The sequence below is a fragment of the Oncorhynchus clarkii genome, chromosome 28 (genome assembly GCF_045791955.1).
Source record: "Oncorhynchus clarkii lewisi isolate Uvic-CL-2024 chromosome 28, UVic_Ocla_1.0, whole genome shotgun sequence".
NCBI classification, from domain to species: Eukaryota; Metazoa; Chordata; class Actinopteri; order Salmoniformes; family Salmonidae; genus Oncorhynchus; species Oncorhynchus clarkii.
The window spans coordinates 11,919,539-11,934,513 of NC_092174.1; positions in this window are offsets into that span (position 1 = coordinate 11,919,539).

Here is a 14,975-nt window from a genome sequence, read left to right on the forward strand (position 1 = left end):
CAGGTCTGGGGAACGGGCGGGCCTGTCCATAGCATCAATGCCTTCCTCTTGAAGGAACTGCTGACACACTCCAGCCACATGAGGTCTAGCATTGTCTTGCATTGTCTTGCATTAGGAGGAACCCAGGGCCAACTGCACCAGCATATGGTCTCACAAGGGGTCTGAGGATCTCATCTCGGTACCTAATGGCAGTCAGGCTACCTCTGGCGAGCACATGGAGGGCTGTGCGGCCCCCCAAAGAAATGCCACCCCACACCATGACTGACCCACCGCCAAAGCGGTCATGCTGGACGATGCTGGCAGCAGAACGTTCTCCACGACGTCTCTAGACTCTGTCACGTCTGTCACATGCTCAGTGTGAACCTGCTTTCATCGGTGAAGAGCACAGGGCGCCCGTGGCGAATTTGCCAATCTTGGTGTTCTCTGGCAAATGCCAAACGTCCTGCACGGTGTTGGGCTGTAAGCACAACCCCCACCTGTGGACATCGGGCCCTCATACCACCCTCATGGAGTCTGTTTCTAACCGTTTGAGCAGACACATGCACATTTGTGGCCTGCTGGAGGTAATTTTGCATGGCTCTGGCAGTGCTCCTCCTGCTCCTCCTTGCACAAAAGCGGAGGTAGCGGTCCTGCTGCTGGGTTGTTGCCCTCCTACGGCCTCCTCCACGTCTCCTGATGTACTGGCCTGTCTCCTGGTAGCGCCTCCATGCTCTGGACACTACGCTGACAGACACAGCAAACCTTCTTGCCACAGCTCGCATTGATGTGCCATCCTGGATGAGCTGCACTACCTGAGCCACTTGTGTGGGTTGTAGACTCCGTCTCATGCTACCACTAGAGTGAAAGCACCGCCAGCATTCAAAAGTGACCAAAACATCAGCCCGGAAGCATAGGAACTGAGAAGTGGTCTGTGGTCCCCACCTGCAGAACCACTCCTTTATTGGGGGTGTCTTGCTAATTGCCTATAATTTCCACCTGTTGTCTATTCCATTTGCACAACAGCATGTGAATGGGAGGAGACAGGTTACAGAATATACACTGCTTAAAAAAATAAAGGGAGCACTTAAACAACACAATGTAACTCCAAGTCAATCACACTTCTGTGAAATCAAACTGTCCACTTAGGAAGCAACACTGATTGACAATAAATTTCACATGCTGTTGTGCAAATGGAAGAGACAACAGGTGAAAATTATAGGCAATTAGCAATAATTTTTATTTTTATGTGATTTTGTTGTCAGCACATTCAACTATGTAAAGAAAAAAGTATTTAATAAGAATATTTCATTCATTCAGATCTAGGATGTGTTATTTTAGTGTTCCCTTTAGTTTTTGAGCAGTGTATATATATATATATATATATATACAGTGGGGAGAACAAGTATTTGATACACTGACGATTTTGCAGGTTTTCCTACTTACAAAGCATGTAGAGGTCTGTAATTTTAATCATAGGTACACTTCAACTGTAAAACAGAAACAGAAAATCATATTGTATGATTTTTAAGTAATTAATTTGCATTTTATTGCATGACATAAGTATTTGATACATCAGAAAAGCAGAACGTAATATTTGGTACAGAAACCTTTGTTTGCAATTACAGAGATCATACGTTTCCTGTAGTTCTTGACCAGGTTTTCACACACTGCAGCAGGGATTTTGGCCCGCTCATCCATACAGACCTTCTCCAGATCCTTCAGGTTTCGGGGCTGTCACTGGGCAATACGGACTTTCAGCTCCCTCCAAAGATTTTCTATTGGGTTCAGGTCTGGAGACTGGCTAGGCCACTCCAGGACCTTGAGATGCTTCTTACGGAGCCACTCCTTAGTTTCCCTGGCTGTGTGTTTTGGGTCGTTGTCATGCTGGAAGACCCAGTCACGACCCATCTTCAATGCTCTTACTGAGGGAAGGAGGTTGTTGGCCAAGATCTCACAATACATGGCCTCATCCATCCTCCCCTCAATACGGTGCAGTCGTCCTGTCCCCTTTGCAGAAAAGCATCCCCAAAGAATGATGTTTCCACCTCCATGCTTCACGGTTGGGATGGTTATTCTTGGGTTTGTACTCATCCTTCTTCTTCCTCCTAACACGGTGAGTGGAGTTTAGACCAAAAAATTATATTTTTGTCTCATCAGACCACATGACCTTCTCCCATTCCTCCTCTGGATCATCCAGATGGTCATTGGCAAACTTCAGATGGGCCTGGACAAGCGCTGGCTTGAGCAGGGGGACCTTGCGTGCGCTGCAGGATTTTAATCCATGATGGCATAGTGTGTTACTAATGGTTTTCTTTGAGACTGTGGTCCCAGCTCTCTTCAGGTCATTGACCAGGTCCTGCCGTGTAGTTCTGGGCTGATCCCTCACCTTCCTCATGATCATTGATGCCCCACGAGGTGAGATCTTGCATGGAGCCCCAGACCGAGGGTGATTGAACGTCATCTTGAACTTCTTCCATTTTTGAATAATTGCGCCAACAGTTGTTGCCTTCTCACCAAGCTGCTTGCCTATTGTCCTGTAGCCCATCTCAGCCTTGTGCAGGTCTACAATTTTATCCCTGATGTCCTTACACAGCTCTCTGATCTTGGCCATTGTGGAGAGGTTGGAGTCTGTTTGATTGAGTGTGTGGACAGGTGTCTTTTATACAGGTAACGAGTTCAAACAGGTGACGTTAATACAGGTAATGAATGGAGAACAGGAGGGATTCTTAAAGGGAAACTAACAGGTCTGTGAGAGCCGCAATTCTTACTGGTTGGTAGGTGATCAAATACTTATGTCATGCAATAAAATGCAAATTAATTACTTAAAAATCATACAATATGGGCCTCCCGGGTGGCGCAGTGGTTAAGGGCGCTGTACTGCAGCTGTGCCACCAGAGACTCTGGGTTCGCGCCCAGGCTCTGTCGTAACCGGCCACGACCGGGAGGTCCGTGTTAGGGAGGGTTTGGCAGGTAGGGAAATCCTTGTCTCATCGTGCACCAGCGACTCCTGTGGCGGGCTGGGCGCAGTGCGCGCTAACCAAGGTTGCCAGGTGCACAGTGTTTCCTCCGACACATTGTTGCGGCTGGCTTCCGGGTTGGATGGCGCTGTGTTAAGAAGCAGTGCGGCTTGGTTGGGTTGTGTATCGGAGGACGCATGACTTTCAACCTTTGTCTCTCCCGAGCCCATACGAGAGTTGTAGCGATGAGACAAGATAGTGGCTACTAAACAATTGGATACCACGAAATTTGGGAGAAAAAGGGGTCAAAATTTTTTTGAATACAAATAAATAATAATAAAAAATAATTTTAAAAAAAATCATACAATGTGATTTTCTGGATTTTTGTTTTAGCTTCCGTCTCTCACAGTTGAAGTGTACCTATGATAAAAATTACAGACCTCTACATGCTTTGTAAGTAGGAAAACCTGCAAAATCGGCAATGTATCTTGTATCTTGTATCTTGTCAATGTACTTGTTCTCCCCACTGTATATACAGTGCCTTGCGAAAGTATTCGGCCCCCTTGAACTTTGCGACATTTTGCCACATTTCAGGCTTCAAACATAAAGATATAAAACTGTATTTTTTTGTGAAGAATCAACAACAAGTGGGACACAATCATGAAGTGGAACGACATTTATTGGATATTTCAAACTTTTTTAACAAATCAAAAACTGAAAAATTGGGCGTGCAAAATGATTCAGCCCCCTTAAGTTAATACTTTGTAGCGCCACCTTTTGCTGTGATTACAGCTGTAAGTCGCTTGGGGTATGTCTCTATCAGTTTTGCACATCGAGAGACTGACATTTTTTCCCATTCCTCCTTGCAAAACAGCTCGAGCTCAGTGAGGTTGGATGGAGAGCATTTGTGAACAGCAGTTTTCAGTTCTTTCCACAGATTCTCGATTGGATTCAGCTCTGGACTTTGACTTGGCCATTCTAACACCTGGATATGTTTATTTTTGAATCATTCCATTGTAGATTTTACTTTATGTTTTGGATCATTGTCTTGTTGGAAGACAAATCTCCGTCCCAGTCTCAGGTCTTTTGCAGACTCCATCAGGTTTTCTTCCAGAATGGTCCTGTATTTGGCTCCATCCATCTTCCCATCAATTTTAACCATCTTCCCTGTCCCTGCTGAAGAAAAGCAGGCCCAAACCATGATGCTGCCACCACCATGTTTGACAGTGGGGATGGTGTGTTCAGCTGTGTTGCTTTTACGCCAAACATAACGTTTTGCATTGTTGCCAAAAAGTTCAATTTTGGTTTCATCTGACCAGAGCACCTTCTTCCACATGTTTGGTGTGTCTCCCAGGTGGCTTGTGGCAAACTTTAAACAACACTTTTTATGGATATCTTTAAGAAATGGCTTTCTTCTTGCCACTCTTCCATAAAGGCCAGATTTGTGCAATATACGACTGATTGTTGTCCTATGGACAGAGTCTCCCACCTCAGCTGTAGATCTCTGCAGTTCATCCAGAGTGATCATGGGCCTCTTGGCTGCATCTCTGATCAGTCTTCTCCTTGTATGAGCTGAAAGTTTAGAGGGACGGCCAGGTCTTGGTAGATTTGCAGTGGTCTGATACTCCTTCCATTTCAATATTATCGCTTGCACAGTGCTCCTTGGGATGTTTAAAGCTTGGGAAATATTTTTGTATCCAAATCCGGCTTTAAACTTCAGTTTAACAGTATCTCGGACCTGCCTGGTGTGTTCCTTGTTCTTCATGATGCTCTCTGCGCTTTTGACGGACCTCTGAGACTATCACAGTGCAGGTGCATTTATACGGAGACTTGATTACACACAGATGGATTGTATTTATCATCATTAGTCATTTAGGTCAACATTGGATCATTCAGAGATCCTCACTGAACTTCTGGAGAGAGTTTGCTGCACTGAAAGTAAAGGGGCTGAATAATTTTGCACGCCCAATTTTTCAGTTTTTGATTTGTTAAAAAAGTTTGAAATATCCAATAAATGTTGTTCCACTTCATGATTGTGTCCCACTTGTTGTTGATTCTTCACAAAAAAATACAGTTTTATATCTTTATGTTTGAAGCCTGAAATGTGGCAAAAGGTCGCAAAGTTCAAGGGGGGCGAATACTTTCGCAAGGCACTGTATATTAGAGATCTACCGATTATGATTTTTTTCAACGCCGATACTGATACCGATTTATTGGAGGACCAAAAAAAGCCGACACCGATCAATCGGCCGATATTTTTTTTCCCTTTCATTTATTTATTTGTAATAATGACAATTACAACAATCCTGAATGAACACTTATTTTAACTTAATATAATACATCAATAAAATCAATTTAGCCTCAAATAAATAATGAAACATGTTCAATTTGGTTTAAATAATGCAAAAACAAAGTGTTGGAGAAGAAAGTAAAAGTGCAATATGTGCAATTTTCCCAGGTAAGAAGTTTTAGGTTGTATCAAATACTTGTTCTCCCCACTGTATATACAGTGCCTTGCGAAAGTATTCGGCCCCCTTGAACTTTGCGACATTTTGCCACATTTCAGGCTTCAAACATAAAGATATAAAACTGTATTTTTTTGTGAAGAATCAACAACAAGTGGGACACAATCATGAAGTGGAACGACATTTATTGGATATTTCAAACTTTTTTAACAAATCAAAAACTGAAAAATTGGGCGTGCAAAATTATTCAGCCCCCTTAAGTTAATACTTTGTAGCGCCACCTTTTGCTGTGATTACAGCTGTAAGTCGCTTGGGGTATGTCTCTATCAGTTTTGCACATCGAGAGACTGACATTTTTTCCCATTCCTCCTTGCAAAACAGCTCGAGCTCAGTGAGGTTGGATGGAGAGCATTTGTGAACAGCAGTTTTCAGTTCTTTCCACAGATTCTCGATTGGATTCAGCTCTGGACTTTGACTTGGCCATTCTAACACCTGGATATGTTTATTTTTGAATCATTCCATTGTAGATTTTACTTTATGTTTTGGATCATTGTCTTGTTGGAAGACAAATCTCCGTCCCAGTCTCAGGTCTTTTGCAGACTCCATCAGGTTTTCTTCCAGAATGGTCCTGTATTTGGCTCCATCCATCTTCCCATCAATTTTAACCATCTTCCCTGTCCCTGCTGAAGAAAAGCAGGCCCAAACCATGATGCTGCCACCACCATGTTTGACAGTGGGGATGGTGTGTTCAGCTGTGTTGCTTTTACGCCAAACATAACGTTTTGCATTGTTGCCAAAAAGTTCAATTTTGGTTTCATCTGACCAGAGCACCTTCTTCCACATGTTTGGTGTGTCTCCCAGGTGGCTTGTGGCAAACTTTAAACAACACTTTTTATGGATATCTTTAAGAAATGGCTTTCTTCTTGCCACTCTTCCATAAAGGCCAGATTTGTGCAATATACGACTGATTGTTGTCCTATGGACAGAGTCTCCCACCTCAGCTGTAGATCTCTGCAGTTCATCCAGAGTGATCATGGGCCTCTTGGCTGCATCTCTGATCAGTCTTCTCCTTGTATGAGCTGAAAGTTTAGAGGGACGGCCAGGTCTTGGTAGATTTGCAGTGGTCTGATACTCCTTCCATTTCAATATTATCGCTTGCACAGTGCTCCTTGGGATGTTTAAAGCTTGGGAAATATTTTTGTATCCAAATCCGGCTTTAAACTTCTTCACAACAGTATCTCGGACCTGCCTGGTGTGTTCCTTGTTCTTCATGATGCTCTCTGCGCTTTTGACGGACCTCTGAGACTATCACAGTGCAGGTGCATTCATACGGAGACTTGATTACACACAGGTGGATTGTATTTATCATCATTAGTCTTTTAGGTCAACATTGGATCATTCAGAGATCCTCACTGAACTTCTGGAGAGAGTTTGCTGCACTGAAAGTAAAGGGGCTGAATAATTTTGCACGCCCAATTTTTCAGTTTTTGATTTGTTAAAAAAGTTTGAAATATCCAATAAATGTTGTTCCACTTCATGATTGTGTCCCACTTGTTGTTGATTCTTCACAAAAAAATACAGTTTTATATCTTTATGTTTGAAGCCTGAAATGTGGCAAAAGGTCGCAAAGTTCAAGGGGGGCGAATACTTTCGCAAGGCACTGTATATTAGAGATCTACCGATTATGATTTTTTCAACGCCGATACTGATACCGATTATTGGAGGACCAAAAAAAGCCGACACCGATCAATCGGCCGATATTTTTTTTCCCTTTCATTTATTTATTTGTAATAATGACAATTACAACAATCCTGAATGAACACTTATTTTAACTTAATATAATACATCAATAAAATCAATTTAGCCTCAAATAAATAATGAAACATGTTCAATTTGGTTTAAATAATGCAAAAACAAAGTGTTGGAGAAGAAAGTAAAAGTGCAATATGTGCAATTTTCCCAGGTAAGAAGTTTTAGGTTGTAGTTATTATAGGAATTATAGGACTATTTATCTCTATACCATTTGTATTTCATTAACCTTTGACTATTGGATGTTCTTATATGCACTTTAGTATTGCCAGTGTAACAGTATAGCTTCCGTCCCTCTCCTCGCTCCTACCTGGACTCTAACCAGGAACACATTGACAACAGCCACCCACGAAGCAGCGTTACCCATGCAGAGCAAGGGGAACAACCACTCCAAGTCTCAGAGCGAGTGACGTTTGAAACGCTAGTAGCGCGCACCCCGCTAACTAGCTAGCCATTTCACATCGGTTACACCAGCCTAATCTCGGGAGTTGCTAGGCTTGAAGTCATAAACAACGCAATGCTTGAAGCATTGCGAAGACGCACGAAAGTGCTGTTCGAATGAATGCTTACGAGCCTGCTGGTGCCTACCACCGCCCAGTCAGACTGCTCTATCAAATCATAAACTCAGTTATAACATAACAACACACAGAAATATGAGCCTTAGGTCATTAATATGTTCGATTCCGGAAACTATCATCTCGAAAACAAGACGTTTATTCATTCAGTGAAATACGGAACCGTTACGTATTTTATCTAACAGGTTGCATCCCTAAGTCTAAATATTCCTGTTACATTGCACAACCTTCAATGTTATGTCATAATTATGTAAAATTCTGGCAAATTAGGTGGCCCAAACTGTTGCATATACAGACTCTGCGTGCAATGAACGCAAGAGAAGTGACACAATTTCACCTGGTTTAATATGGCCTGCTAACCTGGATTTCTTTTAGCTAAATATGCAGGTTTCAAAATATATACTTCTGTGTATTGATTTTAAGAAAGGCATGGATGTTTATGGTTAGGTACACATTGGAGCAACGAGAGTCCTTTTTCACAAATATGCACCGCATCGATTATATGCAACGCAGGACATTCTAGATAAACTAGTAATATCATCAACCATTTGTAGTTAACTAGTGATTATGATTGATTGATTGTTTTTTATAATATAAGTCTAATGCTAGCTAGCAACTTATCTTGGCTTACTGCATTTGCGTACCAGGCAGGCTCCTCGTGGAGTGCAATGTAATCAGGTGGTTAGAGCGTTGGACTAGTTAACTGTAAGGTTGCATGATTGAATCCCCGAGCTGACAAGGTAAAAATCTGTCATTCTGTCCCTGAACGAGGCAGTCAACCCACCGTTCCTAGGCTGTCATTGAAAATAAGAATGTGTTCTTAACTGACTTGCCTAGTTAAATAAAGATTAAATAAAGGTGTATAAAAAATTTATTTAAAAAAATGATAAAACCGATTTCCGATTGCTATAAAAACTTGAAATCAGCACTAATTAATCGGCCATTCTGATTAATTGGTCAACCTCTAAAATATATCTATATATTTTTTTTTACTCTTTGGTTATAGAGTTGCTAATGGCTTTTGGTTTTAGCTTCTCCTTTCTCATAAAAGATGTATAGTAACAGTCAGTACAAAAAGAAAGGGGATGCCCTTTTTGAATCTGACCGGGGGTTATCAAATAGTGTGAAGTGAAGTCATCCATTGAGCCGAATCTGTTATGTAAGTTCAATAGCCCTAATCAATCACACTGGTGATGTGGTGTATGGGGTTGATATAGAAAAAACGTTCCTCCTGCACTGAGAGAATGCCTATTTGCATGCTTGATTAATGAAATTACTTTTGGTCATGAGGGACAAAGAGAAGCTAGTCAGTGTGATAGTTCAAACATGCTCTAGCATGTTATTTGTTTTACCCCTGGACCCAGTAACTAGTTCTGTACGTGACACTGCCCAGCTAAGTCTAACGCTCAGCTGACTGCTGGGAAAACAAAACAAAGTTCAGGAAATTTAAAGAGGGACTAAGCTGATGTGTTTTTATTAAAATGACCTGCTTATGAACTCAGGATAGTAAAGACAAGAGCAGCCAAAAAAAGAAATAGCAATAAAAGTAAATGTCTGCTTTCTGTCCTCTGCTGTTTTCTGTTGCATGCACATAAATCCATAAATCACAGTATCATCAGCATACAGTGTCAAGAAAATGTGAACCCTTTGGAATTACCTGGATTTTTGCATAAATTAGCCATAACATTTGATCTGATCTTCATCTTAGTCATAACAATAGACAAATACAGTGTGCTTAAACTAATAACACACAAATTATTGTATTTGTCTTGTCTATATGAATACATCATTTAAACATTCACAGTGTAGGTTGGAAAAAGTATCTGAACCATTAGGCTAATGATTTTTCCAAAAGTTAATAGGAGTCAGCTAACCTGGATTCCAATCAATGAGACGAGATTGGAGATTGCCCTATTAAAAACAATCACAAAATTTAAGTTTGCTATTCACAAGAAGCATTGCCTGATGTGAACCATGCCTCGAACAAAAGCGATCTCAGAAGTCATAAGATTAAGAATGGTTGACTTGCATAAAGCTGGAAAGGGTTACAAAAGTATATCTAAAAGCCTTGATGTTCATCAGTCCACGGTAAGACAAATTGTCTATAAATGGAGAAAGTTCAGCACTGTTGCTACTCTCCCTAAGAGTGGCCGTCCTGCAAAGATGACTGCAAGAGCACAGTGCAGAATGCTCAATGAGGTTAAAAAAGACTCCTAGAGTGTCAGCTAAACGCTTACAGAAATCTCTGGAACATGCTAACATCTCTGACTAGTCTACGATACGTTAAGCACTAAACAAGAATGGTGTTCAGGGGAGGACACCACGGAAGAAGCCACTGTTTTTTTGGACAGTGCGCAAAAGAGCACATGGTTGTTCCACAGCGCTTCTGGCAAAATATTCTGTGGACAGATGAAACTACAGTTGAGTTGTTTGGAAGGAACACACAACACAACACTATGTGTGGAGAAAAAAAAGGCACAGCACACCAACATAAAAAAACTCATCCCAACTGTAAAGTATGGTGGAGGGAGCATCATGGTTTGGGGCTGCTTTGCTGCATCAGGGCCTGGACAGCTCGCTATCATCGATGGAAAAATTAATTCCCAAGTTTATCAAGACATTTTGCAGGAGAATGTAAGGCTATCTGTCCACCAATTGAAGCTCACCAGAAGTTGGGTGATGCAACAGGACAATGACCCAAAACACAGAAGTAAATCAACAACAGAATGGCTTCAACAGATGAAAATACGCCTTCTGGAGTGGCCCAGTCAGAGTCCTAACCTCAACCCGATTGAGATGCTGTGGCACGACCTCGAGAGCGGACACCAAACATCCTAAGAATATTGCTGAACTGAAACAGTTTTGTAAAGATGAGTGGTCCAAAATTCCAAAAGACCTTTGTGCAGGTCTGATCAGCAACTACAGAAAACATTTGGTTGAGATTATTGCTGCCAAAAGAGGGTCAACCAGTTATCCAAGGGTTCACATACTTTTTCCACCCTACACTGTGAATGTTTACACGGTGTGTTCAATAAAGACATGAAAACGTATAATTGCTTGTTTGTTATTAGTTTAAGCAGACTGTTTGTCCTTTGTTGGGACTTAGATGAAGATCAGATCAAATTTTATGACCAATTTATGCAGAAATCCAGGTAATTCCAAAGAGTTCAGACTTTTTCTTGCCACTGTACATCTGTTTTTCAACGCCAGTGCACGCAACAGAATCGTCATTAATGTAGAGACTAAACAAGAGCGGGCCTAGGATACTCCTGGGGAACACCAAAAGCATGTTTTGGATTCCCAAACATTGTCTTAATTTGTAATAGAGCAATGTTTCAACCATGAAAGAATTTAATGTGGACCTCAAACTTAAGGTAGATAAATGCAGTTCATGTCCATCGGGGTCAAATGCTGAAAAATCGTTTTTTTTTTTTTTAGATGCTCAAAATCAAGAAATGACCAAACAAACATTAATTATGGTTGAACCAATGAGTGTCCCTGTGCGATGGAAAGGTTCCAACACTGAACTTTGTGGGAGGAGTAGTAGTAGTAGTGTTTCATTTATGGTTTTAAGGAGACACATAGAGAGGAAGCAAATATCCCTGTGACCTAGTTGCACGCTCTTGTGGTGGGATACCTTTCAGATTTATCACGCCACAGTGAGTACATCTGAAAGAGAGAGACTCTTAAAAACAGCTTAATACCGAAGCCCGTTATAACACTGCCTCCTGAATAACCGCACTCAACATCACACGCCACCCACCCAAGTTTGCACAATGATGAAGACTGATTCAGATTTTTGACTCCCTGCAAATTGTATACATTGGGTGGTAACAAGACCCTTCAAAACGTAAGATTGAGGATGTTAATATCAGGTCTTGGCTGTGGAGAATTAGAGGATGGACTTCTTGTAAGTATGAACAAAGAACTTGGCGAGTTACCTAGTGTACATTCACTGTACTTTTACTATATGAAGACGGCTATATTTGTAAATATTTGTGCATGTCTGGAGATTGATTACTTACTTATATTCAACTTTCCGGACACTTGATACGTCACACCCCTCATCAATCTACTCAAGCAATGGACAAGTAACCTGTGTACATAGCACTAGGCTTCCCAAAATGTATTAAATGAACATACACAAATATACACTGAGTGTACAAAACATTAGGAACACCTGCTCTTTCCATGATATTGACTGACCAGGTGAATCCAGGTGAAAGCTATGATCCCCGTATTGATGTCACCTGTTAAAACCACTTCAAATCAGTGTAGTTCAGGGGTTCCCAAACTTTTTTGTCCCACAACCCAATTTTGATATCTGAAGATTCTCGCGCCCACACTCTTGTGAATTTTAAAAAATGTAATTAACAGCCAATGTTTACTCTTTTATTTAGGGCTATGGCAGTCAATTGAAAAACATTCTAACAGTATTTCTGATTGTCTTCTCAACTCACCATCACATACTTTTAATGTGGGGCAGTCAACTGGAACTTACATAATGTCTCTTATCTCACCACCACTAATAGATGGGGGTGCTTGAGGCATGTCGCGTCTGAGATTTTCAAAATCAGAGGGCGTGGTCGACAGTGTGCGCCTCATCTCTGCTGTCATATCCAAGCTGGATCGATATCTGGTTTTAACGCAGACGAGAGCACTGAGCTGGCGAAGGGTAGTCTCTGCAATAGTGTGTTGTTTCATAGCGTTTCATAATCTCAACCAAATGTTTTGGGGTGCAACTCAATATTAGGAAGGTGTTACTAATGTTATGTACACACGGTGTAAATATATACTGTATTTGGAAATGTTATAATATACATTTTAAATACATATGTATATACAGTGGGGCAAAAAAGTATTTAGTCAGCCACCAATTGTGCAAGTTCTCCCACTTAAAAAGATCAGAGAGGCCTGTAATTTTCATCATAGGTACACTTCAACTATGACAGACAAAATTAGAAAAAAATCCAGAAAATCACATTGTAGGATTTTTAATGAATTTATTTGCAAATTATGGTGGAAAATAAGTATTTGGTCACCTTGGTTTGAAGAAATCAACTGTGGGAGCAATTATTAGGAAATGGAAGACATACAAGACCACTGATAATCTCCCTCGATCTGGGGCTCCACGCAAGATCTCACCCCGTGGGGTCAAAATGATCACAAGAACGGTGAGCAAAAATCCCAGAACCTAGTGAATGACCTGCAGAGAGCTGGAACCAAAGTAACAAAGCCTACCATCAGTAACACACTATGCCGCCAGGGACTCAAATCCTGCAGTGCCAGACGTGTCCCCCTGCTTAAGCCAGTACATGTCCAGGCCCATCTGAAGTTTGCTAGAGAGCATTTGGATGATCCAGAAGAAGATTGGGAGAATGTCATATGGTCAGATGAAACCAAAATATAACTTTTTGGTAAAACTCGTTGTGTTTGGAGGACAAAGAATGCTGAGTTGCATCCAAAGAACACCATACCTACTGTGAAGCATGGGGGTGGAAACATCATGCTTTGGGGCTGTTTTTCTGCAAAGGGACCAGGACGACTGATTAGTGTAAAGGAAAGAATGAATGGGGCCATGTATCGTGAGATTTTGAGTGAACCTCCTTCCATCAGCAAGGGCATTGAAGATGAAACGTGTCTGGGTCTTTCAGCATGACAATGATCCCAAACACACCGCCCGGGCAACGAAGGAGTGGCTTCGTAAGAAGCATTTCAAGGTCCTGGAGTGGCCTAGCCAGTCTCCAGATCTCAACCCCATAGAAAATCTTTGGAGGGAGTTGAAAGTCTGTGTTGCCCAGCAACAGCCACCAAAACAGCACTGCTCTAGAGGAGATCTGCATGGAGGAATGGGCCAAAATACCAGCAACAGTGTGTGAAAACCTTGTGAAGACTTACAGAAAACGTTTGACCTCTGTCATTGCCAACAAAGGGTATATAACAAAGTATTGAGATAAACTTTTGTTATTGACCAAATACTTATTTTCCACCATAATTTGCAAATAAATTCATAAAAAAATCCTACAATGTGATTTTCTGGATTTTTTTCTCTCTCATTTTGTCTGTCATAGTTGAAGTGTACCTATGATGAAAATGACAGGCCTCTCATCTTTTTAAGTGGGAGAACTTGCACAATTGGTGGCTGACTAAATACTTTTTTGCCCCACTGTATATATATATATTAGTATGTGTATACAGTACATACACTGGCAAATGTATTTTATATTGAAATGGGCTATCCTCTCTGACTTTCATATCAACATCTCTCTCACAATTTACAAAATAGGTCTTCTACCGTACACACCCAAAAGTAGTGTTGGGTGATGTCTCAAAAATGTTGTGTTACATGTTGGGTCGTTGTGTGAATAATTGTTTGTTTTGAAGTTGTTTGATAGAAAACCAACGGGTTTGGTTGCGTGCCTGTTTATGTTTTGTTATCTTTGTCTTAGATAAAAAGTAAGATATGATGCTAATAATTCTCACACAGTATCTTTAGCATGATTTGTTTTGTTTTTTTATCCAAACTTATCGCTATAATATTGAATTGTGGTTATCAAAATACAGTATTGCCTTTCATATTCCTTTATCATTACGATACACTAAAATACATTTGATTTATTGTTTAAAGATATTATATCTGTTTATGGGGCTGAGTTTACAATGCATTGCATCATGTGTGCAGTGTGCTATTCTTACTGTCATGCAAAATTAAACACTACTCATTTGTCCCGTAGGTCATTCACTCCTTGGTCAAGGCTACACTCTTAGAATAAAGGGTTCCAAAATTGTTCTTCGGCTGTCCCCATAGAACCATCTGTGAAAAAGGTCCTACATGGAACCAGAAAAGGTTCTACCTGGAACCAAAAAGGGTCATTCAAAGGGTTCTCCTATACTCCCAGTCGGTATTAGATAGAATGTCGCAGCCTCGCCCCACCTGTGGGGAAAACAACCTGTGGTTACCTAGGTTACCCTGTTGGCTCACAGAAAAATCTAGACTTTTTCAAACACAATTTTCTTGTCTGCTTGTTTTAGTCAGTTACAAACTGACATTTAAAAAAAGTACGACATGTCTAAAGATTACTTTTCAACATTGCCTGCTCCCGAGCGTTCTTACTACTTAGAAAAATGTACTGTTGTAGGGCTTCCCTCATGCCCCTTTGCAGCCACTTGAGTGAGTGCTACTGTACCTA